We start from the raw sequence: 10515 nt of genomic DNA, 5'->3' as shown, positions 1-10515 counted from the left end.
GTAATACCCGTGTTAACCATAAGATCCGGAGTGGGACGGAGTAGTCAAAAGTGTTTCCACCTCTCGTTCATCAACGGACGCGCTTTACCGTAGTACACTTGTAATCCAAGGGGGCAAGCTGTTGAGGCTGGGTAGTCCTAAGTCCCCACGACATTGTCCGTAGTACACTTGTCGCCCGAAGGAGCAAGATGGTGAGGCTGGGGAGTCCTAAGTCCCCACGGTATTGCGGTCTATGATGGGTTGCAGCTACCGGCGAAGGAGTTTGGTTCGATCCTGCATCGTCATCGTGGTCGGGGTCCACCCTGAAATATATGGGAATAATGGGACCGGCGAGGACCCAGGGTCGGGGCATGCAACAAAGGGTGGGTGTTCGAGGTAGCGGAGGAACATGATTGCCTAGACCTTATACCGGGCCTCACACCGAAGGAAGTGTGGACGGGAAAGCTGCCCGGTTGGCACCAAGGTTAAGATCTCTTATGGGTAAAGCAACACACCTCTGCAGAGTGTAAAGAACCGTGACCTGTCACTCCCTGTTCCGGGATATGGAACTGCGAACGCGGCCGGAAAGGAGCTCCATGAAGTTCTAGTAAACCGGTGAAGGCTGACGGACATGGCTCTTTGAAATAAAAGCAACCTCTTGAAGAAATGTTTATCAAAACCTGCATTGGTATTAGACTTTCTGGTCTAATATCGTAGCTAGTGCATTAAACACCTCTTATCTATAATGAACTTGTTGAGTACGCTCGTACTCATCCCACTCTTAAATCCCTTGCTTAGATTGTCTGAATCGTCTGGAGGAGGACTACGACAACCCTGAAGGAGCCGAGATCATCGGCTATGAAGAACCAGACGTCTCTGGAGGTATTGAAGGCGTAGACTACCTCATAGTCTGCGGAACCGGGGAGGCTTCCGGAGGAGATCAAGCCTAGAAGCATCGAGTAGTAGCAGTAGCCGAGCAGCCCGAACTCTTAATACTTAGCTGCTCGAGAGAATAAATGTATAACTTTATGAGACTTCTATATTGTAAGCTAAGTTGGGTTCGCCTCGAACCCAGGAGTATTCCTCTTAGGACCCAAGAGGAGCTCCGAGAAGATATGTGTATTATGCTTGTAATAATAAATGAATGAGTTATGGACCTGCTATGTTCTGTTGTACTACTCTGAGGGATGTAATATTTGCGGAATGGTACTTCGTGAATGTTATATCAACGACTGGCATACTACAACATGCAGTGGTATGCAGGGTCACCACAACTTACATCAGATTGTCAGGATGAGTGCTCTGCATTGTTTAGTGTTATGCTGCAAAATTCAGATTTTGAAAAAAGGAAGAGTTAGAATAAGTGATATAAGTTGTAATAAAATAGATATTTGAACTATGCTTGATTTGAATTTATATTTGTAATATTTACCTCGTGTTTATTTTCCCAGAATTTTTGCTTACTTGTAGAAAAACTAGTATCTGCAAAAGAAAGTATCCTATGTCTGGGAAATGCACTTTGGCTCGTAGGAGCATATGCTCCCATTATGTGAATCCACATTTTAAAGTGTCAAAAAATTCTAAACTAAATTTTTACATGTACATCTAGACATTTTATATTGGTACACAAGTTTTCAAAAAAAACTAAAAATAATTGTGGCTCCTGTAAAAAAGACAAGTTTTGATGCTATAACACGACTACGTACAGGATATTTTTTTGTCTTTTTTGTACACGCCATATAAAATGTTGTTTCTCCACGAAAATTTGTGCACTAACATAGAATGTCAAGATGTACACCAACAAATTTATATCAGAATTTTTTAACATTTTTAAAATTATTTTTTAATTATTTTATATAATGAGAGCATTTGCTCCTATGAGCCAAATTGCCACCTCCCCTATGTCTACTTTATGGTGAATGATATGCATACTGTAAAATCTTGATCTTGTGGTTCTCTTTTTTGAACAAGTGCAGTTAAAACTAGGTTGGGAAATTGCAAAAAGACGAAAATTTGAATACTTGGATGTGTTGCTTAACAATGAAAAAGAAGCATATATACAAACATATATGCTTACATATAACGAGAACTCTACATATATAATATCAAACATATATACCACAGCAAACATCCAACTTAACTCTGCAACAAGATGCAACTGGAAAACCGAACGATTGTTCGAATCTCTAGATAACAATCTGTAGACAGACACAAAATACCAACATATATACCTAAAAAATACTAGAACGCAAACAGATAGTCCATTGAGCCTAACTGTTATCTTTCATTTGGCTTCCAAAATCTAACTTTGACGCAAAACTCTGTTTACACAAAAGGGAAACAAACTTGGAACTACTAATGTTTTTTTTTCTTTCATATCTACAAGACACAGGAGCACTTGACTTCTTGATCACGCCATTCTTGCATATTTTCCATGAACCTGCGGAAAAAGAAAGCAACATGAATCAAGTTATTGCACTTGAAAAAATAAAAACAGTACAAAAAATTACAGTGAACTGTCGAAAAAGATTTATTGAATTATCAGCTACATCTCATATGTAAGACATTGTAACAAATATGCAAAATGAAGTTTAAACAAATAATTAGGCACATTATATCTTACATGTGGTTTAAAGGTCATGACAGCTTCTTGGATTTCATGCATCTCGTTGTGTTCACAGAACATCATGTCATTTGCTAATTGAATTCGATAGTTTGGCATATCTTTGTACGAGAATTTGCCCATCAAACTAGTTCTTGGCTTGAAGAGTTCAATACTTTTCATCAAATGTAGCCCACAGTCTTTGCTGAAATAGTTAGGAAAAGATACAGAAAATTAAAGATACAGAAATTAAAGACAGTCAGAAAAAGAACTTTAAGTTTCTGGAAAAAAATTTACCCATTGTCTGGCTTCGGTACAGGTGGGTATATAACTTCAAAATTTTGGAAGTCAATTTCTTTCAATCGGCATTCATTCCAAGTTCTTTCAAAGTTCATAATCTGTTAAATACAAACAGGGTAAAATATGATACAAATAATCATTAAATATAATGGGAGTTAACAACAAAATCTTGTTACTGAACATGACAGCAAAAAGACATTTAACAATTCAGAGTTTCTGCAGTACATTATCAGATATGAAATATTAAAAACAAGTTGTTCCACAGTAAAAGGAGGGGATGAGCATTGGCAAGTTTCGTTTGCACTAATGATCTGTAAGTGGCATGTTTAGTAAAAAGTAGACAGATGATATTCCACCCAATTGTTAAAAACACAACAGTTAACAGTGGCTTGCTTGATTTTTGGTGTTAAAATCAACACAGTGAAAAAAACAAAAAGAACTTGGAATGTTTCATAAGCTAAAATAAAATCAAGGCTAGTTCTAGAAAAAATGTACTTCCTTGTTCATGTAGGTGCTGCCTACCCTAACTATTTCTCTCTCTGTCTCTGAACTGAAACGGATGAGGAAGACAAGCAGTACAAATGAAGGAATTTAGGACACACGAACAACTTTCTCTTCTTCTTCAGCGCGAGCTCTAACTCGTGGTGTTCTAATGGACATATGACCGCAAGCTCACGCTATCACCACTAGTAACTATTAGCGCGCACACACACACGCTAACTATTCACGGTCCCAGATGCCTCAACTCATGGCCATGACCGCACACTGACGCGATCACCATGGTCTACCTGCATGCCCATGACGTGCTCTTTTCCCTCCTATCTCGCTAACTAACCTAACAAACTTGAAACACTGCACACACACACCCCAAAAACACATAGTAGCCACTCTCAGACATGGCTTGACAACACAAAAAATAATGAAACTGGTATACATTAAAAAAGAAGATAATGCTACTGAGACTGGCCACACAAATAATATTAGATCATAAAAAGACAAACTGACAACCTAGATTTCATTAAGATAAATAGAAATGAAGTTTATAGTATACCATTCTGTTATCAACTTCTTGGTGTAAATCTGACTCCTTGTCAAATAGTGAGTCCATAAAGATGAATTTTTTGTCCCTTATGTGGACAGTGAAAAGGAACCAGTGAAAGTTGTACAAGGATGGGAAGTGTAGCTATTGAAAACAAAGAAAGTGATGTTGTTAGAAGAAAAGAACATGAAAAATATATATGAAAAAGGTTTAAAACTAGAAGAAAATTAAATCATGAAATATTTTTTAAAAAATACCGAATCTGTCAAGTGTAGTTTCCTTGCTTTTCCAGCACCTTCAAAAGCTTTAATTGCTTGATCTTTCATATATAATCTTCTTGATTCATTCTCCCATTTTTCAAGAAAATATTCCTATTTAAAGTAATAATTTGAACATGACAAGAAAATATCAGTCAGGACTAAAAACGAACAACAGAAATACACATTCAGTGTAGTTACTGCAACAAACAGAACATAAATTAGAAGTAAAAAATACTTACACTTGATGTATGGAAGAATGTGTGTCTATTAGAGTTCTTTGGATGGTTAGACAAGAATAGAATACGACAATACAAGTTTATGACCCAAGCTTCAATTGTTCCTCCTGGTTTTAAAGAATTCCCGAATGTATCAAGGCTGACCTTACAGTTGCCGATTTGTATTGCCTTCTTACTGTTTTAGATAGTTAAACAGAGACATATAAGCAAAATTAAAAAAATGTTGAAGAACAATCAAATATATTCGAAATAAGGTTGGAAACATTTAAATTGATATACTTACTGCTTGAATCCCTCCATATTTGCTAGACGGACAATTGCCTGATAGTATTTTTTCTGGTCTTCATCTTGATCATAACTGGATATGTTGATATCGTAAGGAGATGAAACATATCTGCTAGGCATTACTATACGCCTTTGTGGCAATATTGATGAGCAGCTGGCTTGTGATTTCTGCTTAGACAAGTTGTTGCTGTCATACATTGCATCAATGTCTTCAGATATATTCTTTCGAATTGGGCTGAGTCGATGTTGTCCAATGTAAACATCGTCAGAATTATCATGGGAGTTCATCATTTGGCTGCCTCTGTTTTCCCGAAGAAACACAACCTCTGGTGATTCTTGTGAGCTCTGGTTTTGTAAGAAATAACAGGATTAATTCTAGTAGACAGTAAGCATATACAACAAATAAAATAGGAAGGGCAAATCAAACAAAAAATACAGATAAAAAAGAAAGCCAAAATTAGAAACAGATAAAACTTACTATTGATATTATTTCATTGGCTGCATTCCTAGCTGGGGAATTGGGGTTGGAAGGATAATTTGTTCTCCATGGAGATGTTCTTATTCCAAACGAATCAACCATTCGAGGAGAAGGAGGTTGAAAATCATGTACTGAGGCTTCATGTGGTTGTAATTCTTCATTATTTATACAGAGAGACTTCCTTTGTGCTAACTGACATAGGCATCCCAAATGGGCCTGCCGAAGATAGTACCCGGGGTTTACTGAAGGCCCACTACCCGAAGAATAAGAAGATTCGGAAGCCCAAGATATTATTAAGGAAAGCTAGAGTTGTAATAGAGAGTCTTATTTGTAATTTTACGGGATGAGTTAGAAACCTTCCCGGACTTTGTAACTTGTACAAGATTTAATCCCTCGGCTCCGCCTCCTATATAAGGGGGAGTCGAGGGACGCAGAGATCATCGAATCATTGTTTACAAACCCTAGTTTTCATAATCGTCGAGTACTTTTCGGCTGAAACCTTCGAGATCTACTTGCCCTCTACTTCCAACTAAACCCTAGCCTACAATCCACAGGCATTGACAAGTTGATACCTTGTCAATTGGCACCGTCTGTGGGAACTAGAGGCGTAAGGATCTGATCTCGATGGCACGTTCAAGATCTTCGACATCATCAACTGCAAGCAACGCAATGGATCGAGGTAAACAGATCGCTGTTGGTCCTGTCGATTTTGTTCCTCACCCACCCTCCCGTTTGAATGCATATGCGTATCTGGCGGAGCCTATGGAGATGACGTTCGGAAGGTTTCGCTTTCGCGTCGAGAAGGAAGGATCGTATCGTGTCGAAATTCCGATTTCATCGGGATCGTCGGCGGTCGATTCCGATTTTTCAAGTTATACATCGTCAACCGAATTAGGAGAAGAAGAAACTTCGTCGTCACGCTACATCAGCATCAGGGCAAGAGAGAAACTCGCCAAGATCTTCAGCGACATGTCGTTTGAGTCATCTGCGGACTCATATATAAGCGATGGCTCAAGCAGTGTCGACAGTTACGACTTCATCGACAAATCTACTACAGTGGGCAAGGTCTTTACCAATCTCAACGATGGTGTCACCAAACCCAACATAGATCTGAATACAAAATATCATCAGATTTATGTCATTGGAGAGCCAAGCAATGACCAAGAAGAAACATCCGAGGCTTTCGACGATCTGGGAAATCCATACGTCGATCCCTCCGATCTGCGACGAGGCTTGGGCAATAAATACGTCGGGCCACAGCCGCGACACAGAGTTCGACTCCCGCAAGCAGCGTGGGATAGAGCTGCGAGAGCTATGGATGGATCAGAACCAATGGCCACCACAGCCACGCCAGAGGAATTACAAGCATATCAATATAGGCTCGCACGAGCTGCAAGAGAATTGGAAAAACAGGCAGCTGAGTTAAACAGAAGAAAGGAGGCAGCTTCTGCATCTAGCAGGAGAAGGGCAGAGTTGAGTCGACAATCTGGAACTTCGGGTGATAGCCACAGGGAAGCTCGGAACAGAGCAAGATCAAGGTTACAACACATACCCGAAGCAGAAAGAGAGCACCTGGTCCAAAACCTCGACATGTCCTTTATGTCGATAGATACAAGAGGAAACATCATCCCTAAGACACCAGGGCTGGGTATATGGCGACACACCGCTTTTATCCTCGCATCTAAACCACCTCCAGGAGATCCAAGGGAAACACTTTACAACATGGCGATAGCAGGAGTTGGAGCCATGGGGACGGCGTTTATATCAACACCTCCCGAAGGAACAGCAAGGCAAAATAGTCCACGACCTGCGGCAGCAGCAGCAGCTCCTGAGGGACCAAGTGGAGCAAGAGATACGGCAGCACAAGCAAGGGTCGACAGAGCGCGACAAAGCAGAAGAGAACATCGGCAGTCCCCAGAGTTAAACGACGAGGATATGTGCGGTTTGCCGTGCTTCACGAGGAGAGTGAGAAAAACTCAAGTACCTTCGGGATTCAAGTTGCCTGATAATTTCAAAAAATTCGACGGCCTTCAAGATCCAGAAGATTGGCTAGTTGATTATCTCGAGACGGTGAAACTCACAGGAGGAACCAGAGCAACAGCTATGCAAAGCATCCAGGTGCATTTGAGTGGAGCCGCACGGTCTTGGATAAAGAAACTCCCTCCAGGATCTATCGACAGTTGGGAAAGCTTCGAGGACGTGTTCGTCAAGAACTTCAGGTCCACATGCAAAAAACCTGCGTCGTTAGAGGAGTTGAGAGCATGTCGACAAAAGCCAGACGAGCCAATGAGAAAATATATCCAAAGGTGGAACATCATCAAAAACTCGGCAGAAAATATATCTGACGAGAGAGCGATAGATGCGTTTGTCGCAGGAATCAGGCGTGGAGATTTTGTCGAGGACTTGGGAAGGACAAACCCAAAGACAGTATCCGCGTTAATGGAAATAGCAAACAGATGGGCAGATGGAGAAGATGCTGTCCACAACAAACGGCACAGGTCGCCAGAGGAGGACCGTGGTCGAAATTATCAACCGAGGCGACGATTTCCTCGCGGTGCCGAACTATGATGCTCCAGACAGAATTTCGGCAGGCTTTCGGGCAAACACAGGAGGAAACAACAGAGACGATTATCAGAGAAGCAATGAGCAGCGAGGCGATAATAGAGACGATTCTCGAAACAACAGGCAAAATAGCGGGCCTAGGTTCCCGAGGCCTTTCGTGTCTCCTGAAGAGATGATGAATGGGCCGTGTCAGATGCACTTTTTCCTCGACAGCAACGGAAAAAGACGAACAGACATCTGCAGAAAGATTGTCGCAATTTCCAGGCAATGTTAAGGTGGGCAGAGCACGCTAACGCTCGGGCAGCACAGAGAAATCCTCGAGAACCCAGGAGCGAGATTCACTTGCCACCTCCTCCCGCGATTACAGAAGATAATCGACAACAGCTCAGAATAGCGGCAGCACCTCCACCACCACCTTACGTTGATCCTAACTCCAACGGAGCGGTGTCGATGATTCAGAAGGGAAGGCCATCCAATAGAGCTCAGAAAGTAATCTCACGACAGGTGTTCATGGCAGAAAAAATGCCTCCACCAATAGTCGAGTACCTTAATTGGTTAGGGCAAGATATTGGATTCACCATAGCAGATCATCCGCAGCAAGTTCCTCGACCAGGGCAGTCAGCACTTATCTTACCAGCAGTTATTGCGGGATTTGATGTCTCTCGAGTGTTCATAGATGGCGGCAGCAGCTTAAACCTTATGTATGCAGATACATTAAGGAAGATGAACATATCCCTAGCAAAGTTGAAGCCAACAGACACGAGGTTCCATGGTATCACACCGGAGAAACCAAGTTATCCATTGGGGAAGATCAATCTCGACGTTCAGTTTGGAACCCGAGAGAATTATAGAATCGAGAAGCTGGAATTTGAAGTTGTGGATTTTCCGTCGCAGTACCACGCTCTGTTGGGACGACCAGCATATGCTAGATTTATGGCGGTACCACACTATACATACCTGTTGTGGAGGATGCCTGGACCGAAGGGACCAATCACAGTCCAAGGAAGCTTCGCCTTAGCCGATAAGTGCGATAAGGATTTTCATCGGATATCAGAAACTTTCGGGATGCAAGCTGAGTATTTGGCGTCAAGGAGTATGACTGACTACGACGTGCTGCCAGACGTTGGAAGGCCAAATAAAGAATCAACTTTTAATACCGAGAAAAATTCTAAGGAGGTGCAGATTCACCCGACAGACCCGAAAAAGACGACGTCCATCGCAAACAACATGGACCTCGCATAGGAAAGCGCGCTCGTCGAGTTCCTCCGTGAGAACTGGAAAATCTTCGCATGGTGTCCAGCTGACATGCCAGGAGTACCCAGGGAACTTGCCAAGCACAACCTAAACTTGGGTCCACTAGCGAGACCAATCAAACAACCCTTGCGGCGTTTTTCGGAACCAAACCGCAAGGCCATGCTGTCAGAAATCGATCGACTACGAGAAGCTGGTTTTATCAAGGAGTTGCACACAGAAGCCACATGGGTAGCAAATCCTGTGTTGGTGCCGAAGAAAAACACTAAGGTCCTTCGCATGTGCGTCGAATTTACGTGTCTCAATAAACATTGTCCAAAGGATCACTTTCCCCTCCCGAGGATCGATCAAATCATCGACTCCACGGCTGGATGTGAACGTCTTTCCTTCCTGGACGCATATTCTGGTTATAACCAGATCAGATTGAAAGAAGAAGATGAAGTAAAGACAGCGTTCATCACACCTTATGGCGTGTTTTGCTACAGAACAATGCCCTTTGGTCTGAAAAACGCGGGAGCAACATATCAGAGGATGATGCAGAAGTGTTTGGCGACACAGATTGGGAAAAACGTGCAAGTATACATCGACGATGTCGTCATAACGTCAAAAAAGGGGGCAACGCTGATCGAAGATCTCAAGGAAACCTTTGACAACCTCGATAAATTCTGCCTCAAGCTGACCCCGACGAAGTGTTCTTTTGGCGTTCCAGCAGGAGAACTTCTGGGGTTTCTAGTTTCAGCAAGAGGGATTGAAGCAAATCCCGACAAAATACAAGCTATCGTAACAATGAGGAAGCCAACAAAGTTGAAAGAAATACAGCAGCTAACTGGGCGAGTCGCAGCTTTGAGCAGATTCGTCGCCAGGCTGGGAGAAAAAGCATTACCATTTTACGCTCTGATAAAGCAAGGAGAGAAATTCCAGTGGAACGAAGAGGCCGACAGAGCTTTCGAGGATTTGAAGCGCACAATCTCGACACCACCAATCTTGGTGGCGCCGAAGGAAAAGGAACCTCTCCTACTGTATATTGCAGCCACGCCCCAAGTGGTTAGCACGGTGCTAGTTGTTGAAAGAGAAGAAGAAGAAAAACTCCATGGAGTGCAAAGGCCAGTATATTTCATCAGTGAAGTTTTATCGCCTTCCAAACAGCGGTACCCGCAGTACCAGAAACTAGCATATGGAGTAATTGCAACGGCAAGGAACTTGCGCCACTATTTTTCGGCACACCCGATAATAGTAGTCAACGAAGCACCTCTTTCAAATATACTGAACAATCCAGAAGCTACAGGGCGTGTCTCCCTTTGGGGAATAGAACTTTCCCCTCGGGACATCACGTATGAAAAAAGAAAGGCAATCAAGTCGCAAGTTCTGCCAGATTTCATTGCAGAGTGGATGGAGCTACAAAACACGGGACCCCCAGATTTGTCGAGAACTTGGACCATGAACTTCGATGGTTCCAAGAGAGCAGAAGGAGCTGGCGCAGGAGTAGTACTTATATCACCTGAAGGCGACAAATTGAAATACGT

This window comes from Lolium perenne, chromosome 3 (genome assembly GCF_019359855.2).
Source record: "Lolium perenne isolate Kyuss_39 chromosome 3, Kyuss_2.0, whole genome shotgun sequence".
NCBI classification, from domain to species: Eukaryota; Viridiplantae; Streptophyta; class Magnoliopsida; order Poales; family Poaceae; genus Lolium; species Lolium perenne.
The sequence above is the reverse complement of the archived record's forward strand: the minus strand, read 5'-3'. Positions refer to the sequence as shown.